The following is a 23,081-nucleotide window of genomic DNA, read 5'->3' on the forward strand; positions in this document are numbered from 1 at the left end:
AGGAGGCATTGCAGGTAAAATGATGCCTGTAGATATGTGTGGTTATGGACGTGTTTTACTGTTTTGAGAGATAAAACAACCGAGTTTATTGGAGCAAAATCTTCCCTCGCCATATGAGAACGGCCTAACTCACATTTAGTTGAAAATACCAAATGAAGCTTCTTCGTCTCACAGACGAGAATCGATCCCAAGTTTTTCAGAACAAAGGACTTCATCTATACCGACAGAGCTACGGAGGCTTCTCTACTACGGGAAAAACCGCAATAATCATCATCTTCGGTAATAGATAGTGTATTACTCTATAGGACTTCCAAGATTTCACTTTTTCTAGGAATGACATCGTAGCAATATTAACACGATGAACGATAGATAATATTTATATTATTAAATCAACAGTTATTAATCAATACTTACATCCGATATATTCCTCAGAGTATTATATGAATATACGCTGAAGACTGTTAGAGTAGATTCCGACAACCATGTTACGAAATGATGCTAATTGTAGATGTGGACATCTAATCCGGAATTTCTAGCAGACATATGAATTTGTTCTGGGCATCCTAAGAAGTGATATTTGCAAATTAATTATATTCTATAAGAAACAATATATTTTACTATAAAAATTTCAGTGTTCACGATTTAAAAATAATGGTCATCTCGCGCACGCACGCACGCACACACACACGCACGCGCGCGCACACACACACACGCACGCACACACACACAAACACACACACACAGAAAAGGAATAATTCTTCCTTTTTCAGTGATACGGGTTTATTCACTTCCACCGCGGAGACAGCCCTCAGTTTTTTTTTCATACATGAGTCGATTATCCGTTTACCTTTATTTAATTTTTTAACTGTGCATTGTCTCATTTTCGCTGTTGGAGATAATGTAATTTCAGTCCCTAAAACGCATGACATAAAAATAATCAGTGATAAATAATATGAAAGGAGGTATTATTAATGATTGACAATTCTAAAATATAAAATTGACAAATTTAAAAGTACAGGCATTCGTTAATATTTTATGTCCAGTTCTAGATGAAACTTTATGTATTTTGTAAGTTTCATTGGTTATTTCTATATTCACACACTCACCTTCTACTGCTAATCTGGAGTACAATGGCTGTTCTACTAGAAGATATTTATAATGGTCTTTGTCTATTGAATGATGTAGATAATATTCTCGTATATTTTAATATATTTTTACCCAATAAATACTAAAGAAATTGTATCAAAGAGTCAACAAAACTAATGAATTTAATTTATCTAGTGAATATGAAAATACTGGTGTTAGTTTGAAAGAGACGTCGAGAGTATTTCAATCAATCGCTGATATACTGCGTGGTACACCTAATAATTTCTAAAAATATCTTATTTTACCAGGTTTTACACGGTTTATGATTAATATAAAAAATCCAGAAGCAGATTGCTGACAGTTACAGACTCAGTTGGCAGTTCAATCTCCACTGGTAGCCAATCAGATATAGTTGGCCCAAGACTATCGATAATTATAACCGAAAACCGACGAAAAGACTGGCAAACAAGCGCTTCCCCCTCTCTTGGTACCTAACAGGATATATTATTGTCTGAACAAACATGGATTATATGGTTGATTTTCTTGAGTTTTCGGGATGAAAACTCGAGTTTCAGGACAAAAAACCCGCTTGCCCTTGACAGAGATCGACTAACTCGGGAATCAGTTGAAGAAAGACAGAAAAAGCTCCTCCAATCAGCGACTAGACTAGAACTTAAATTTATCTTCGAGCGGACTAGTACAGAGGATGCAAGCGCCACTTCAACTGAGCTATACAGGCTATATATAATTATTTATTTTGGTAGCGGTATTAGGGTAGAGTGAATAAGAAAAAAATACTGAAATTATTTTTCCCACCATGGTGTTAATTAACGAGGAACATGTTAATTGTCGGTTCATTCATTAGTCACTTTGCCAATAGTTTCATACTGCCAATCTTCATGCTATTATTTAGCTATAATTTCCCAACAGCATCCGTGGATGTTCTCATATTCAACCGTTACTTAAACACTCTGCAGTGCTTCATCTATATCATGGATATCCAACCTTTTGGCTTTCCTGGGCCACATTAAGTGAAAATGAATTGTCGTGGGCTGCATATAAACAGTATAGTATAGTTAATGTATATAAGTAACAAAACTTCCTTTACTTTTTTAAAATTTTTACTATAACATTAAAAAAGAGGGCAGTGTAAACACACAACTAGGATATTTGGCCTTGTTTACTTGAAATCAATGCATCAATGCCTGGTTCGATGGAAGGTTCTCGTCAGAAATTTTTGATCTAACTTTACTCTTCATATGCTTCATTCTTGAAAATAGTTGTCCACAAATGTACATACCACCAAAAAGCGATGACATGAATCAAGCGCGATTGTGAAGCGAAGGATATTTTTCTCGGGGAAGATAGGTCTTATAAAAATCTAGCAAAGAAACATGACCGAATTTTTCTTTGAGTTAAATATCTGATATCAACTCTATACATTTCATTGGAAAATTCGAAGGTAATGTCGACTGAAAATGGAGTCGCAAATATAGAAAACAATTGATAATTTTTTTGAAATCTTGAAACCTATTCTTAAATTCCTGTATCAAAACGGAAAGAAAGACAGCATATTTTCGCTGTTCACAGGATCGTGTTTAGCCAACGTATCGAAATACATACAATTATTTACCATAACTTTTGCTTTCCATAATTTAAGTTTCATTTCAAACGCTGTTATGTTTAAAACACATCACAGATAAGTTCATTTTAACCTTGAAGACGCATGTTTAATTCATTTAAAAGAGTTGCGAAATCCACCAAAAATGCTAAATCTGTGAGCCATATTTTATCTTCAAGTTCTGGTACAATTTTTTATTTAATACCATAAATGATTTGATTTCATTTCTCAAATCACAAAATATGTTCAGAATTTTACCCTGACTTAGCAACTTAGTTCAGAAAAGGAAATGATGACCCCATAATCAGCATCTATACTCTTAAGGAACTTTTGGAATTGACGATGATGCAATCCCCATCCCTTGGACCTTATGAGATTCACAACTTTGATGACGATTTGCATGCCATTATTCATTTTTAAAGCATTCGCGCATACATTTTCTTGACGTACGATGCAGTGATGTCTCATCAAATGTGAGTTGCGGGAGGCAATCATCTATTAACTTTTTATAAGTCCAGATTTTTTACCAACAATCTCCGGGGGCGCTATCAGTAGCTATACCAGACATGTTGGCAAAGGTTAATGAAAATCGCTTCAATGTAATTTTTACTGCTTTCAAATCAAGAGATTTAGTCGTGTCTTTTAATGGCAGCAAAGAAGCCATATACGACTACTGACGCTATATAAATCCCTATATACACACACGCACGCACATACCCACCCACTCACAAAAGATCTTATACGGACGGACGGACGGACACACACACACACACACACACACACACACACACACACACACACACACACACACACACACACACACACACACACACACACACACACACACACACACACACACACTGTTTCAGATTTATGCCTTTTGGATAGATATTTCGTAATGGAGTTACCCTACGTAATTCGTCCCTCTCCACGTCCCTCTCTCACACATCTAGTAGTAACCATGTACCAATAATTGTCCAGACATTTCAGCAATTTACATTTGATACCAGCAGGCGAACCCTAATATCCGGTATGTCCATCTTTGGCTTTGATCACATCCCACACCTTTAAGGGAGGCCTTCCACCAATATACGGCAGACATCAGGCGGAATATATCTCCATTCCTCCATCAAACCGACAGTTAATTCAGCAACGTGCTGCTCTGGACTTCAATCGCTGCTCAAATTCGTTCTATAGGTGTTCGATGAGATTGAGTTCAGCACTGTGTGAAGGGCAGCGGAGTCGTTTAACAGTCATCTCGTCATACCATTCCATAACCGCTGCCTTCATGGAACCACGGACAACGATCAATGGTCCCGCTCCAAACCAGACCGGAAACGGCTGAATCTTGATTCATCGCTACAGCGTACTCTTTTCGACTGCTCAATGTTCAGTTCACACGCTCTTTGCACCAGACTCCGTACTGCCTTCGAACTGTATTTGAGTATTACTGGAGCACAAAGAACCAAGAAAAATTGTATGATACAGCCACAATCATATAATATATATTACCTTGATTGACCTGTGTTTTTGTGAGCATTTCTGCATGAGTGCAGGTCAAAAAGATGCCTTCAAGGATCTCGATCTTGAACCTCTCTTTTTCCTATGTGATGCCCATAGATTTCACTTATACGTTTTCCCAATTTGTAGGTAGTCTTCTTGGTTCTCTTTATTTTCGGTTGCCAGTTAAGTATTCTATATGTCCATTTTTTATCCCTTAGTCTTCCCACATCTTACTCTCTCTCTCTCTCTCTCTCTCTTAGTTTCGTATTTCTAACATGTTCCATTTTGCTGATGTTACAAATCCTACGTTCTGTTGCACGCGAGTTATTCTGAGAGTCACTTCTTCTTCTTCTTCTGTTGTTGTGTTCTACGTTTCTGATTCGTATGTGAATGATGGAAGAATATCAACATTAAATAATTTTGCTTTGCAGAGATATCAAGATTTGGATCAGTAAGTGTCTTTTGGTCTGTTGAATGATAGTCTGTTGAATGATGCGACTTTCTTTCGTTTTACTAGTTCTTCGGATAAATCGTTATTCATATTTATTGTTTGTCCTAAGTAACTGCATGAGATTAGTTGTTCTATAGGGATTTTATTGATACATAGTTTTACTGTCACTTGTGTAGACGGTTTTAATCAATTTTGTTTTTTTCGAGATTAATTTTTAAGCCAAGCTCACTGCAGTTTGTGTATATTGTTTCTGTCATTTGTTCTGGGTCTTTTGGGTTTGAGATGCTAATACTAGATCGTCGGCAAACATAAGGATTTGTAATTTTTCGACATCTACGTTTATTGCTTCGTTTAGGTTTATTTTTCTCAGAATATATTATAAAGTGGTGGAAAATAGGTTCGGAAATAGGAATCACTTCGCTTTAACGAATCTCTCTCTTTATATTTAGAATTATGGGTTGATCAAATAAGGTAATTTGCATGGTCAGATTTTTGTTAGTTTCTTTTATCATGTGGATGAAAGTAGCATTCACGTTTATTTCCAGTAGGACACTGATGACTGCATTGTGTTCTATGGTGTCAAATGCTTTTTTGAAAATCAATAAAGAGGAAACATAGAGGGATTCGGTATTCTCTGCATTTCTCCGTTTATTGCGAAATGATCTTGATATGATCTATTTTGGAGAAGCCACTTCTAAATCCTGCTTGCTTTCTGCTGAAGACCGGTCTTCAAGAGTAGTTTCGATACTGTTCATGATTTTATATATGTGAGAGAGTAGATACTTTGGACGATAATTTTTTTTTGTCTTTTTTATTCCTTTTTTTAAATGGAAGTATTTTTGAGGTCTTCCATTCCTCTGGAATATTTCCTTCTTTCAAGTAACACGTACTCTGGTAGCCAAAAGCTTTGAATTTAGTTGGTCCACTTCGTTGGATTTGTTCAGACTTAACATGATTTATTTATCTATTTTTCTTAAGGGCGTGTTCTAATTCATCAGCAAGTATATCTGGTATATTGCTCGGTTTTGGAATGATAGGTTCTGCGATTTGGCATTTAATTGCATAAAGGTCATTATAAAAATTCTGCGCAATTTCTTTTATCTGTTTTCTGTTAATATGATTTTTTCCATTTCGATCTTGTAGAGCAGAAGGAGTTGACTGTTTAAACTTTAAAAGTTTCTCCATTTTTTAAGGGTGTTTTTCACCTACTCTGCGTCTCTTTGTTTTTGTATTCTCAAAAGCTTTGTAGTCTTCTGGAATTCTTTTCCTTAGTAATTTACAGATAATTTTGTATTCTAGAACATTTTCTAATATATAATACATAACCTAACTATGGCTGAGGAAGATACTTCAGTTCCTCGCGTCGTCGACGGGACTCGAGCCTAGGACACTCCTTTCCCAGGCATATGCTTGCGAAGCGCATAGCCACTAGGCTAATCGCGGGGACTACTTTGCAGGTAAATTCAGTTGAATAATAACGTTAAATGAATTTATATAATAAAGAGATAAAATAAACACTTGAATGATATGAATTCATTGTTTATATTTGAAACAAACGCTGTCTTATTTATTGTAAGGATAATTTGATAATTTAAGCGATCTTCTGTTAAAGATCACCTGATAAGGCTGTCGCCTGTCTAGAAAGCCATTTTCGCTGCTTGTTCACCAACAGCCCAATATAAAATACGTGGTATAATTATCAACGTTCTTGAACAGCCTTTAGATATTCCTTTCGGAATTCCAGCAGGTAATGTTAACAGTTTTATAAAAATAAAACCATAAAAATAGAAAAGCAGTTTTCTTATTTTATTTATAATTTATTTGTCGCAAAGCAGGTAATCACTCACCATTGACATAGAGTATTTTATGGGAAGAGAAATGTTGTATTTTCTACACCAGCGATTTGCTCTTTTGAAACAGATTTTTTGAAGAACAGCTCCATTTCCCACGTGACACCGGATATAAAAGTTTCCAGTCAAGTTGTCGTCCTCTCTGGTGAAGCCTTCAGATGTCTCTGTGACTACTAATTGCGTTATGGAAACGAAACTGTTTTGATAAAAAATCGATTTTAAAATAAATAGGATGGAGAAATACAGCATAGAAATAACTACGATAATGAAAAAACAAATGATATTTTCAGAAATTAGTTATCAGATACTCTGAATTATTCCTTCGATCTACACCAAGACGGTGGTGAAGAGCATATCTAAAAAAAAAGCATACCGTGAAATAGGTTAAACGAAATGGCCAGTAAAAACAAATATTTTATTTGTCCCACATATATCCCAAGTTCCACATATAAAATATCAAGATTTCTGTCTCAATGATTTTTTCACGCAAATGATGGTTCAAGAAACTTAAACTGAAATATTGGTATTCAATTTTTATCTTTATTTATCTTTTTACTGTGACTGCATGATTTCTTATTCAATTGTTTTTTTTTATTGATGAAACTGCCCATAACAATATTAATAAATGCTTATGCTTTTAATTTTGTAAACCATAATGATTACATTGCATCATATTACTTCTTATTGATGTTTTCGTATTATTTTTCTATCACAAGTTTTAGAAAATGTAAATAGATCTACTACTCAGGAAGAATGCACAGAAGAAAAATTTCTCAAAGAGAAAGCATTTATTAACTTATGTTTGGCAAGACGCTTGAAAGATTATGCATCTATCATTGATGATAAGAAATCGTCGTCACTGAAAATGTAAGAAATTTCGCCTTATTGTATGTATTATTGATTCACATCTATACACGTATTGCAACACGCTTAGGATCATGTACCGCAAATATTTTGTTTGTCTTCTAATCTTGGTGATTATAAGATAAGCTGCAGAAAATTTTCGCCTACTTGCATACACAACACATTATCAGTGGCGAGATTACCACTGAAAACGGCTCCTACTCATACTTTCTCAAATACAAGAAGAACTTCTGATTGCAAATAAAAGCGACCTTAAAGAAATGGAAGTGGGAAGTAGACAAACGACACCAATATTACGGTTGTAATGAATTAATGAAAAAAGAGTAGTAGTAAAAGTAGAAGAAGAAGAAACGTAAAACAGAATCGAATACAAACAAAAAAACAAATATCAGAGAACAAGACTGAACCATGGCGATCGCACGAGGGAAACACCACTTCCTCCAAGAAGGCTAGACCCCTCTCAACAGGTACAGTGGGGGTGGAGAATAAAGAGTTCGAGCTTCCTTAATACTTAGATGAAGAAGAGGAAAACAAAAATGGAACTTCCCTCATATAGAAGGCACGCTAACAGCTGAGAAACTTCAGAACTTCCTCAAGGGAATCCGAGGCTGATCGCAAAAACTCTTCACAGCATATGGCTATACCGTTCGCAGTAGTTTGATCTACAAAAGCTAAGAAACCTTCAATCCGCAATAAAAGGAAACCGTTCATCTCAGAAAAGCATCTATCATTTGATTAATGTACTGTATTGCTAGAGTCGCAGAGGCAGTGTAACCTTCCATAATTCCCGATCATACCTTCCAAGTCATCCAAAATAACACAGAACATTCTAGTAATTCTAAAATTAAATGCCAGAGAATGTACCATGCTTCTGAGTAGCAGTTGTATCCTAAATTATATCCCTGACCACTGCCAAGAAATAGTTATGCTGCACAATACTATTACGTACTACATACAAAAACACTGATTATACACTTGGTGCCACTGATCTATCTGGTCCTTTAACCGCATACGATGTGTACCTGATGCTCTCATTACAACTCCCACCAGAAAAAATACATATAATTCATGTATATATATATCACAGGCTTAACCAATACATGTATTAGAATTCATCTTGACATTTCTATGCTAACAACCTACTAACGTAGCTTAACACCTCCAGAATGACATCAACAACCATGAATTATTAATATCCACAGACATCAACATGCACACAAAAAAAGATATTCTCCTGGACCGGCAAGGATGAACATACCAGAATCCACTATGAGAAACATCTACTCAGGTACTAGACACCCTGGAAGGTACTAGACACCCTGGAATTCAATACTCTTTATAAGATGCATCTGATATTTTACCAGTAATTCTAAAATTAAATGCCAGAGAATGTACCATGATTCTGGCTAGCAGTTTTATCCTAAATTATATCCCTGACCACTTCCCAGAAAATGGAATGTATCAGATCATTCCATTTTCTTTAATATATTTCTATTCCTGGGCACAGTGAACATAGAGATGGTACATACTGGATCTTCAATAACAGCTTGCTATGGGATACAGAATATCTTAATAGCTTAAGAAAACTCATTGTTTCTCTCATCAAAGATATGTGCATAAAACCACCAATTGCCGATTGATAACCGGACTTCAAGTCTAAAGGAATATTAAAATATTGGAAAATACTGCAATCAACTGAACCTAAGCAAGCATTCAAATTTACACCAACTGAATCAATAACAGCAAACATCGCGTTTGGAATCAGTGGAATACTACTTTTCAGAAGAAACAATATTTTCATATTTGCAGCACTCTGTAAGAGAGACCCAAATAAGATAACAACCTACGCACATAAACTTCAAAGCAGCGCTCAAAGTATTAATTTTCATTAGAAAATATCAACATTGTCCACTAGCCTTTCTACTATAACGACTGTTAGTGAAAACATCATAGAGAAATCAACTGAAATCCTTCTGCGCATCTTACAGTAATGTCAAAACATATAAAGTAGACGTAACATTCACGATGCCACCACATCACCAAATTCCCATCTGATGTGAAAGGGGATCTCATCCTCAGTGTACATAAAACCGACTTTATTATCACGTTACCCGATTTAACAGAAGCCTGCAGTTCTCTACCAAAAGACAGATCAGCTGGAATGGAAAAGCTGACTATAGAATATTTTTAGGAGTAGCTTCGATCGCTTCTCCACGAACTGTATGACAAAATAAAGTGTGGCATGCTGATGAAATCTGCATTTCAAGAAGTTATGCCTAATAATATATATGAAGAGGAATTCCTAGCTCTCATGTACAAGACCCCCGTGCTGATTTTTCCATGCATGCCGGTAACGTATGAGCGATACTCACACCCTATAATGTGAGAAAAGTGGACGACACTTTGGACTAACAGTCCCCTCAAAACACTTTAGATAATCCTTTCTATCTGAAAAAAGCACCATTCTACTGAGACCTATTCTACCGGCGTAAAGCCATCAAACTCGATGATGACATTCAGTGGAGAAAGTCGCACAATTCCCTTCCACTCTTCTAAAAGTATACAATTATTATATACAACTGGAATCCCTTTGCATATCAGCTTCGAATTCTCGTCAGATAATAAAATATATCCATGCTACTCAGAAACTGCAAGTCTCACCAGTGGCTGTGAGTACATAGATAAATACGTCATCTTCATCCACACACACAGTCTATTCTATCAAATCTGCAATTATTTCTTCATTACATCCAAGGTAGTGAGTGATCTAGAAATTCAAACTCAGATATACAAGTTATGATAAGACATAACCTTTAACGTAAGAAGCAGCTAACCTTCTTGGAGTCTTAAGGTAGAAGGTAAGAAGCCGTCTGCTCCAAGAGTATCATCATCATAGAGTGACCAATATGCTTCACCTTTTCAATCAGAAGTGGAACGAAAGAAATCAACTACTGACTGAAGAGGGAAACAGTATCTTCCTCCACTTCGTGAATTAATAGAAACATTAGCACAGTTCATGCAAAATTCCTAATTTCCTAATTTATTGGTTAGAAATTTTATTATTATTTGTTTCAGTTACATAATACTTGAACGTTGACATTTATCTAAGCAAACAGTCAATATAGAACTAAATAAATATGTAGCCATTCATGCAAGGTGATCTGTATAAAATAATTGCTATTTTAATAATTAGAACTAACTACCTATCTGCTGTAAAAACCTACCTCTCTATTCTATATATATCTGTATACGCCATTGCATACAATATGTCTCAATGTAAGAATTCCGATAAATTATGAACACTTTCATGATGGAAAATTTATACTTTTCCTAGGTAATTTATCTAATTCAGTTATATTTCTTATCAGGATGCTGAGAACTAGTTCTGAGTGCTTACAAATTGTTCCTGATTATGGATGTCGACATGAACAATTAACGTCATTTCGTAATGTGTTTGAATTTGAGCAATCAGTCTTCATCAAGAATTCTGAAAATATCCTAAAGAATGTATCTTCTGGTAAATTTTATTTGATAACTGTTGATTTAATATACTTATAACCAGTGGTGAGCTATGGAAATTTTAACAAAGGGCTCGCATCGTCGAGCAAAAAAAATAAAAATAAAAATAAAAATAAAAATGAAAAAGCCTAACTTAGCCCTTATAAAACTTATATTGCGACTTTGTAGAGCTTCTGACAGATATGACAATTCCTGTAGGATATCAATCATTAATGCTAAATCTTTAAAAAAATTCCAAATTGAGAAGTCGGTTAAAAATCCCTTATATTTATCATTTGATGCAAAATGCTTTCATGAAGCTGGGTAATTTTTCCACAAAGCAAGAGCCGTTCGTAAAGCTGTCCATCGTGGTCCAAACACGCGGCCGAACTTTAAAATTTCAATACCAAGGTCTTTTGCAATCATATTTAATTCTCGTGGATTTTTTGGTGATCGATGATAAAAAAGTATATAATTTATCCATAAATATTTCAAAATAATTTATTTCTTTAATGTTTTTTTTATCGAATCGTGTAAGGCTAAGTGTAAACGATGAGCGCAATGCCAAATTACAACGTTGGGAAATTTTTGTAGAAGTTTGATTGCAACACTCGATTTATTTCCTAACATTACACTAGCTCCATCAGAACAAAATGCAATGATATGATTTTTTATATAGTTATCATAAAATCCATATAAATTTAAAGTAGCAATTATAGTAGCATGTATACATTCCACGGTGGTATTTTCTAGTTTTACAAGATTATTAAACAAAAAGAACAAGGGGCTCGCAATTTTGAGACAAATTTAACAGAGGGCTAGCACGAGCCCCCGCGAGCCCCTTATAGCTCACCACTGCTTTTAACTATGATGTATTTGTATTTTCATGCTACTATTACTATGTTTCATTCGCAAAAAATTATGAATTATGAAAAATCTATCTATTAATATATTTCTAGTAACTGTAACTATGCTGCTAGACGTCAAACGTGTATTATAATATCAATGCGATGATTTCAAAGTACATAAATAGGTTGATAATTTGATTCTGAAAATTTAACGGATAATTCTGGATTTATAATTGCGAATTATCAAGTCAGTTTGTAAATTATAAACTATATGTTGACAATGAGGGCATTAGTTTTTTGAAACGTGGCGAGTGAAGAGATGCAAGTTTAGAATATGGTGACTACACGATTTACAGAAATTCATTGCTGTAAATTGTGTAGGGTGAAAGCCTATAAAATTCATTATGCTTAATATGCAGGCACGATTGTTTTTTGTGACTATGTTTGGGATAAGCTGTGACAACTGACGAAGTTTGCGTCTCCAGTGTAAAAAGTAAAAAAAAGTCAATGACTAATAAACAAAGAAAACGAAAAGTGAATAGGAAAGGAGAAGACTTGAGAAATTTGGAATTATCTAAAATCCGAATTAGATGAGAAATTAACCAATGCAAATAATCAACTAATTAGTGTTTTTATTCGGTGTGTACCCTGTAAGTACATCCGGTGGTGTGTACCCTGTACCCTGTAACCCCTAGAGAGCGCGTCCCCTGGGTGGCGGATAGGGGAGCCCACCATGTGTGTGTGTGTACATGAGCGTGCGTGTGTGTGTATATATACATATATGATGGGGTGGTCCGAATATACTGAATAAGGACTCGTGGACCAACAGGGCCATAAGGGGCAATCATCTTGATTGTAAGGGAAGCGGCACTCCCATGGACCCCTAGCTGGATCTATCCTCTCCTTCTTCTACTTTGAGGAAGACCCACTTACTTTAACCTTTCCTATAAGGCCTTACTTTAATCTTTCCTATAAGCCAACTCTTCTTACTATATGACCTTTGTGCTATTAGAGTACTCGAGGGCCATGGGGTCTTTTCATTTCTGGCCTCACAACTATGTCCTCTCTATAAACCTTACTGTATTTCTTCTATAATGTACCCTTTCCCCTTCAATATACCCTATTCCTCCTATGGGTTTAAATTCGGAAGAAGGCGAGTTCAGAAGCCTCAAGGTAGCAGCCCTACCACTGAACTATTCCATCGTCAGGCTAGTCCCCTGACATGGAGAACATAACCATACTTGTAAGCTGACAGAAAAAGATAATCGGATTGAATCTATGGGAAACGACCCTGGAATGGAAAAGAGAAAACGAAAATGGAAACGACAAAATATAATACACATAGCAACTGGAATGTAAGAGAAATAGCATATAAAGAAATAGAATTAGACCAGTTATTAAATGAAAGAAATTTTAAAATAGCAGTAATCACTGAAACAAAAAAGAAATTAAAAGGAACTATGAGAACTGAAAATTTTAATGTGATATACAGTGGAGTCGACAGAGACCAAAGAGCACAAGCAGGAGTCATGATTTGGATTCATAACTCCCTTTCAAAACAGTTAAAACATTATAAATTATGGAATGAAAGAATAATAGAAGCTAGAATAAAAATAGATAGAGGCTATTTAACAATAATTGGTTTATATGTCCCAGAAGAAGGAAGAGAACAGGATAATATTGATTTTTATAATCAGCTACAAAACATATATAATAAAATAAATAAAAATGATTACATAATTTTAGCAGGAGACTTAAATGCAAGAATTGGAAACACGAAAATTAATAATAATATAGGAATACATGGAGAACACACTCTAAACAGAAATGGTAAAAAATTGATTGACTTTGTAGTTTATAATAACCTAAAAATAATGAATTCCTTCTATAAACATAAAGACATACATAAATATATTTGGGCAGCAAGAGGATGGAAATCAATATTAGATTACTTCATATTAAATGAAAAGACATCAAAATTTTTACTAGATGTTAGAGTTCACAGAGGATATGAAATAAGCAGTGACCACTTCCTTGTTAAAATAAAATTAAGATTACCACCTAAATGGCTACAAGTAACAAGAACGGAAAGAAAAATTGAAACATTTGTTTATAAAACTAGACTACTGAATGACACAAATGTACAATGGCTATATGAACAAAGAATTAACCAGTATCTAGATAAAATAAAACAAAATGAAGAAATAGAAATAGAATGGCTTAATATAAAAACGATACTAAATGCGGCAGCAAATGAAAGCTTAGGAAAGAACAAAAAATTCAATAAAAGAAAAAACTGAAGATCTGGGATGATACAATCAAAGAAATAATCAAAAAGAAAAAAGAAGCCTATCACAAATGGTTAAGCAGTAAAAGATTAGAAGATGAAATAGAATATAAAAGAATAAGAGCCATAGCTAAAAGAGAAGTCAGAAAAAGACATAGAGAATCATGGAATAAATTTGTTTCTAATTTAGAACATGATTTATATAAAATAAGACCCAATGTATATAAGATTTTGAAACACCTAAATGCAGATACCAAAGAAAACATAAAATTATACACTGAATTGAAATTAGAAGAATTTCTAAATTACTACACAGAACTGTGGACAGACAAATATTTTAAAAATGACAACTCGCAAACAATTAACGAAATGAAAATGAAATAACTGAAGAAGAATTAGAAATCAGCCTGAAAGAAACAAGAAACGGAAAATCACCTGGAGAAGATAAGCGAGGTTCAGAACTATATAAATACGCAGGAACAAGATTCAAAGGAAGACTCTTATTATTTTTAAATAAAATTTACTCAACTGGTATCCCCCCAATAGAATGGAAAAAAAGCAATTGTGATTCCTATCTTTAAGAAAGGTAATAGAGATCACCCTAAAAACTATAGAGGTATCAGTATACTAAATTCATGTTACAAAATATACAGCAGAATCTTAAATAACAAACTAATTAAATATTCCGAAAACTTTATTCTAGAGGTACAAAATGGATTTAGAAAAGGACGATCATGTATAGACCCAGCCTTCTGCCTAAAATTAATAATAGAGAAAAGAAGAGAATATAATTTAGAAACACATATTGCATTTATTGACTTTGAAAAAGCATTTGACAAAGTTAAAAGAAACATATTATTTAACATATTAAAAGAAAGACAAATACCAAATAATATCCTAAAAGCTGTCACAAGTATATATGAAAATAATCAAATACAAATAAGATTAAATCATGAGCTATCATATACAAGAGAGATAAACCAAGGGGTCCGACAGGGATGTCCCCTCTCAGCAACTCTTTTTAATATCTATTTAAATGAAATAATAATAAAATGGAGTAAAAATTTACATCAAGGAATTAAACTTTCACCTACAGTTAACTTAAACACTCTCCTCTTTGCAGACGACCAAATAATAATTACAAATTCTGAAGATAACTTACAGAAAGCTATTTTAAATCTAAATGCGATATCCAAAGAAAATGGTATGATAATATCAACGGAAAAATCAAAAACTATGGCCTTTAAAGGACAAGATCCAGCAAGAACTAAAATAGTATTAGATAACAAGATCTTAGAACAGGTGAATTCATTTAACTACCTAGGATGTATGATCACTTATGAAAATGAAAAAGATATAAACAAAAAAATTGCAAAATATTTGAAAATAACAGGAGTAATTAACTCTATATTTAAACCAAACCTAGTTCAAAAACAAACCAGGCTAAAAGTATACAATACATTAGCCCTACCGGTCTTAATGTATGGAAGCGAAATCTGGACAATAAAACAAAAAGACAAACAAAGATTAACAACAGCAAAAATGAAGTTTATGAGAAAAACTGCAAAGTATACCCTATTTGATCACAAAAGAAACGAAGATATTATGAAAGAATTAAACCAAGAACCAGTAATTGAAAAAATTAAAAAATATAAACATAGATGGATGGAACACGTTCAAAGAATGAAAACAGAAAGATTACCAAAACAAGCCTTAAAGTACAAGCCATTAGGAAAAAGAAAACCAGGACGTCCTCTTAAACGATTCAACGATGACTTCTAAGGCCGGAACAGGCCATACTAGGCCTAAATCCTTGATACGTATGATGATGATGATGATGATGATGATTCGGTGTGTACATATGTATGTATATCTTTTATCCTATATATATTGTTCTTGCCAATAGCTTTGTGCACTGTGATCTTATGCATTGTATATTGATTTCTGTAATTGTTATATACAATTACACCTTTACGAATTAATTGATTACTGGCGACTTCAATTGACAATGATTGTTTGTTTTTCGTTTTTATCTTATTTAACATTCTCGTGTTTTATAAATATTTCTAAAAATATGTGGGTGTGTCTGTCGATGTAGGTGTGTGGGTGGATGTGACCAAGGCGTGCGTTCTGACAAAATGAATTAATAATTTTTCTCCAAAACTCACTATATTTTCTTTTTCAATCTAGATGAAAAGGAAGCCATATCAAGTTGCCTGAATGAACTGTCTAAACCTGTAGAGGAAAGCTGTCTTCGAACCGTATTTGAGTTCCACTTGAGTTCAAGAAGTGGCTCTAAAGAGTATGATATTCGATATATTAATTTTACAGAAACATTGAATTGATATTGCTATACTAAGACTGCATAGATATACACGTATAAAATTAGAATCTCATCTCGTTCAAAATGAATTATTATAATACTAATCTCCTACACTAGCAAGCTATTAATCCTCTCGACCTGCATTCATAACGACAAATTTAAGATAAGGGATTGAACCTAAGCCTAAATAAATATTTTTGTGTGTAAATTCCGTTTTGTTGAAATCGAACTTCAGGGTCATTTAGCGCACTGAACAGATATTTCACACAGTAGGATTCGCATTAAGGCATTGCACAATGCATAATGTTGTGAAAGCACAAAAATATCGAGAAATATTAGTGACATATAGAGAGGTCTAGCTTTTCTCTTCGGCAGCCCATCTTGAGTGTCTTTCAATACAATAATGAATTTAATACTATGACAGCAAAACTCTGAATTGGCTAAAATAATTGTAGCTAAAGGATATTCATAAAAACGTTGGCCATACAGAATATTTTGTGATAATTCCCCATTATGGGAATTCACACAAATGCTCCACAGAACAGACAAACTACTCCCTGTTTATTAATAAGAGTTTCAATTGTTAACTAGTCATTTCAATTTGAAATATCTAAATCTCTTAAAGGAAGCGTAAAAAAGGATACTTATAAACAAGAAATTGTTTAGAAATCTCGTGTAGCTTGCAGGATCGATAAATTGCCACTAACACAGCTATTTAGGAAACGAAATGCGAATTCCTGGCAACTAGAAGTTTGCATATTTGAATGTATGAATAAGTTTCAGATTACATACCTTCTACAGTTGATGTAGGAGTGTGAAAATAGCCTAGGGAGAAACACTTGCAGATATGTCAAACTCACGAGACTCACTGAATACTTACGGTCTCTGTACAATTTGAATGAACACCTGCAGTTACTGTAGGATTGCATTCAATCTATGATACTGACATTCCATCCTACAGGTAACTGACCGGCATTACAGCACCAAGTTTTTTTATTCCGAGAGCATGATTCCTCTCTCTCTTTCCCTCTCTGGAATCCTGCCAAACACGTATTTGAATATTCCGGATTTAGATACATACAAGATAGCAGAACAACTCTGTTTATTCTGACAGGGCGCATTTCAACTGTTTATCTATTTTCGTGTTTTTTGTTTAATTTATATAGCCTTCTGAATCAGCTCGATCATTGCTGAGCCCAGGGGCACTACATAAAATGAGTTGCGAAGGCAGTCGAAATCTCCACTGAGCACATTTCTCCAATTACGTGCGTACAGAAGATGTTTTTGTCATTAAAGTTAGTAATTTTTATGAGACTATATCGGTTTATATTTTAGTTCTGGATTTCAATTGTTAATCAATAAGTGAGGAATATTGTGATTATTTGTAACAGTGTCAAGCATGCATGATATTCTTGAATTATTATCCAAAAATTTTCACATTATTCACAATCATTCGAAAATAATCACAGTATTATTCACTTATTGATTTGAAATTAAAATCAAGAACTTCAATAGCAGTTATAAAATATGAAACAATGTTTTATAATAAATATTTAATACATTTCTTAAAAAACATACGTTCACAATAAAGTGTAGGATTATCTATATGAATCGCTAACTGTAAAAAGGTATGCCAAGTACTGACGGTGGATCTGATCATAGACTGATCTTAATGAAAATGAATATTCGCCTGCAAACAATAAAATTTAAAAGAAATCAACCCCTAAAATGTGATCTGCAAATGGTACAAAATCCAATAATAAAATCAAAATTGAATGAAAATATTGCAGTTTCAAAACGAAAATGAACGCTCTCAGTGGAGTAGACTGCAAGCAGCTATCATAACAGCTGCTAAAAATCACATCAATAAACAAGCAGAAAGAAAGAAAATAACCATGGATAACTCAACCTTATTGATGAAAGAAGAACATGGAAAAGAGGAGCAAATGAAGAAGAAAGGTTATGATATAAAATTTGGATAAAAGAATCAACCAGTTATATAAAATATTGAAAGAAAACTGGATAAATAGGCAGTGCACTGAGATAGAAGAATTAAAAAATAGGAACAAAACCAGAGAAGCATTCCTGAAAGTGAAAAAAACTTAATGGAAAAGCAAAACGTACAGAGTCTAATAACATCGAGGAAAAAGATGAAAACATACGCATTGATAAGGAAAAGATAAATGGAATATGGGTGAGTACTCATCAGACCTCTATGATGATGATAATGGTAACATGTTAGATGATTCACGACAGCTTAAGTTAAACGTAACAACAGATAACACTGTACCCACAAGAAAGGAGGTAGAACACCAATCAAGAATCTTCCTAATAATAAAACCCCTGGGTGTGATGATATTCCGGCTGAGCTGTTGAAAGCTTTGACTGGCAATAATAACAACTATTTAGTGGAATCCATTCAGGACATATGCAAAACAATACAATACAATTACCTGACGTTTTTACAACATCTATCTGCATACCAAATTCCACAGAAACATAATGCACAAAATTGCGAGGATTACAAAAATGTGAGCCTAATATCCCATTCATCTAAAATCATTTTAACCATTGTTAACAAACAAATTGAAAGAAGCCATAAGCGGTGAATTGAGTGAACAACAGAAAGGCTTCAGAACAGGAATGGGAACCATTAATGCTATCCTGGAACTAAAAATACTAATAGAAAGATCATTTCAAAGAAATAGGAACATTTACATATGCTTCATAGATTTTCGGAAGGCTTTTGATCGGTAAAACATAATAAAATATTCAATATATTAAATAAATTAGACATAGAAGATCATGTACTTAAGATTATAAAAATGATTTACACCAAACAGAAAAATGCAGGCTGTTTAACAATGAGGCTTCTGTAGTGAAAATAAAAAGAGGAGTTAGACAAGGTTGTATACTTTCACCAAATCTATTTAATATCTATAGTGAGACAGTGATGAAAAAGATTGAATAACAAAAAATAGGAATTAGTATCATTGGTATAAAATACAACAATCTCAGATATGCTGATAATACCATTCTAAACAGAATGGTATTATCAGCATAAACAGAAAACAGAAACAGATTCATCAAATTACTGCAGCTACTAATTGAAGAAGGTAAAGAATTTGGATTAAACATAAAATGAAAAAAAAAAAAGACCAAATTTATGAAAATCTCATAAATTTGGTCTTTTTTAAAGAAAGCAGATCCGAGCCAGAAATATTCATGAGCAATATGAAAATTGAACATACAACAGAATACAAATATTTAGGCTCCTACTTTACCGCAGATGGAAAGCACGATAAAGAAATAAAAATAAGAACAGCCATAGCTAAAGGTGCATTCTGGAAAAATCAAGATCTGCTCAGAAGTTCTGTGAGTATCGAGACAAAGAAAAGAATGATAAGAACATTAGTGCGGCCAATTTTCACATATGGAAGTGAGACCTAGATATTGAAGAATAGAGTAAGGCAACAGATAATGGCCTTTGAAATGTGGTGCTGTAGGAGAGCTCTGAAAATCCCATGGACAGAACATGTGACAAATACAGATGTCCTACAGAGAATGAGAACACAGAGGTCTTTATTACAGGAAATGATCCAGAGAAAGATGAGATTGGCAGGACATGTACTGAGCGGTTCAGCAGGACAGAGGATACTAACAGTTTTAGAAGGAAAAATTATGGAAAAGGATCAAGAGGCAAAAAACGAAGGACATGGCTTGAAGATATAATATCATGCACAGGATCACATGGCTATGCAGAAACAAAAAGGAAAGCCATCAACAGAAAGAACTGGAATGACATAGTGCTGCATCCTCTCACTGAGGAAGAACTGTAGAACTTTTATCAATGGTATAAAATACAACAATCTTAGATAGGAGCCAAATATCTATAATCCATCGTTCTCAAAATCTGTGGTATTGTTCAAATTTAATCATCAGTATGAGATCCCCATAAAGCCATTTTCGAGATAAAATAGAGATGTCCCCTTTGCTCGGGCAGTTTCCTATTTGTTAATTTGTGCCTGTGTTTTCTGTCAAAAAACAAACCGTTTAATAACACCATAACAGAAAAATCAACAGTAGAATATTCAGTACTGCTACTAGTTTCGTGAAAGGACGTATGGTAGCAGCTATGTTCACATGTAACTTTTCTTAATAATATCTTGATGATGAAGGATGTTTACCGACTGCCAACGATTTCCCAAACTTGCATAAGAAATAAAGTGTGTCACCCATCTCCTTTTGGGAAGAAAGTTGCCAGAATTATTTATTTATTTATAAAGAAAATACCGGAAAAGAACAAAATGCCATCTGATTTGATCCTCTATTTTTTATATCACTCCTACAAACAAATTATTTAAAACTACAGTATTAATACCGTTGATAAAGAAATCTGTAACAAATTCTTGTGATAACTTCCATGCTAGGTGATCTGTTTAACAATCGTCGAGGAGATTGGATCCGATTATGAAGAATAATTCGTTGAATAATGAAGAATTTTGTTTAAAGAAAAGATATAAAAGCGAATGAGCCATTCTTCGCGTCGCTCAGTGAATTTTGGAATCAGAAATCAGAAATTCTTGATACTGCAGATCTAATGTGATTGTGTGAAGAATAATCAATAGTCATGTTAATATAAAAAAAATAAAAGATTAAAAAAGGTTTAAAGCAATGTTGCTGAACTTGAATTAATTATCTATTTTAGAATGTTTTTGTTCAGAAAGTTTACTTTAGAATATTTACAAAGAAAAAAATACAAAATTTAATTTAGAGAAGTAACCAATTTTTAAAAGTTACTTGACAATTTTTTAAGGGAATTTACTAACTTAACTCTCATCTTCCATTAAGGACTCCAGACGAAGTCGTCAAGTGTCTCACAGACGCCTTCAAATCTTGTTCCTCAAAAATCCAACATGAAATAAGAAATCTGCTTATTGTTATTCTTGGAAAGCCTTTCGATATTCCTTTCGGATTCGAAGAACCAGGTACTGTTAACTGCTATAATTAAAAGTCGTTTTGAAAACGTAATTTGATTATTTTATTTATAATCTCTGCAAATAATTTAAATAACCAAGTTTTAGTATTGCGCAAAAGCAATTACGATTTTTTTTACCTGGTGTAAGAGTTATATCGCATTATAATAAAGGTAGAATAAATTTGTGGACCTACCTGGTTGGCAGAGTGGTTAACTTATCTCAGATCTGAACTCGCATTCAGTTGGTTGCAAGTTCGAACTCGCAACCATTTGGATACGAGTTTGAATCCCGTGAGTCATGCATACTGGTGAATAATGTGCTAATTTTGTGGAGAATTTATCTCCCACGGTGAGAATACCATGCGTTATTGAAGACTTGAAGTTGCATCAGAGACTTTTATGTTTTGTCTCCAAAGTGGAGGTTTCCGGATAACGTACAAATAAATAAATAAATATAAGAAAAAAAAAAGACACAGAAGTGCGGGAAACTTCACATTCCATTATTAAGATTAACTGATTTGTGACTACGACAGGATATAAAAAATGCGCGTCGGTCATTAATGGTCTCTGGCCGTAAAGTTAAAAGGAAACATCTTTGAGAAATTACAGACACGGCTAGTATGTATAGATCCAGTTTATATTTTCTCCATAAATAAAAGAAAAGTTTACTGGCTTCAGAGACTTTTTCGTTCCACTTCTTCAGGAGTAATTTTAAAATAATATTAAAATCATGTTCATTACACACATCATTCAAAAGGTAAAATCTCTTACAAATAGTTTCCACTATAACAGCAATTAGACAAGTAAAATAACTACACACTCTTACGGACGATACACAAAAGCTTTTGTGAATGTCCAGAATGAATAATAGGTTTATGTATTCATTTATCTGTGTAAAATAGTGCATGTGTTCATAAATAACACCAGTGAGCATTTTACATGATTATAAACATAACAGATACTTGCTATTATTGATGTGGTTCAATATTATATTTTTACTTTTTATTTTTATAGTAATATGCCCAGAAACGATGTTAAAGGAAGATAAATCGTTTATTGATTCATGCATAGATAGAAAATTGATGTATTATGTCACTACGTTGGACAATAAACCCGTATCGATGTCAAAGTAAGCATTACCCTTTGTATATATAGTTGATAAATCGAATATTGAATTGTATGATAGAGAAAGATGCATTGCATTTCTTTTATATAGAATTTATTTCATTCAAATATACTACTTGTCAGGATGCTCAGAATAATTGGGACGTGTCTACAAGACCTTCCTAGTTACGGATGTCGATATATACAATTAAAGTCGTTTCGTATGATATTGGATTTTACTCTAGCAACATTCCGGAAACAGTCAGAATATCATCTACAGAATGTATCGTACGGTAAGTTCTGATTAATAACTATTGACTTAATAGACTACTTCATAGAATCGAAGTCGAAAAACAAACTTCAAAACAATAAGAAACTTCATAGAAAAAGTTGGGATTATTGTATAAATAAACTAAAAAAGAAACATGTAAACCGGAACCCAAAATCTATTAAGAAATAATAAAATTCTTATAGAAAGAAATGAAAGAAACAATAGATATTGTAGAGATACAGAAGATGAAAAACAATGGACAGATTACCATATTAAATAAACACAGGCGAGGAAATGAATAATCAGAATTACGATTTAAAAGATTTGTAGAAAATTAAAAATGAAAATGAAAATAACAGCTTTCCAAATAACATTACATTAGAATAATTATGGAAAA

Source organism: Typopeltis vanoorti, chromosome 3 (assembly GCF_054136105.1).
Source record: "Typopeltis vanoorti isolate ZY-2024b chromosome 3, IOZ_Tvanoo_1.0, whole genome shotgun sequence".
Classification (NCBI taxonomy): domain Eukaryota; kingdom Metazoa; phylum Arthropoda; class Arachnida; order Uropygi; family Thelyphonidae; genus Typopeltis; species Typopeltis vanoorti.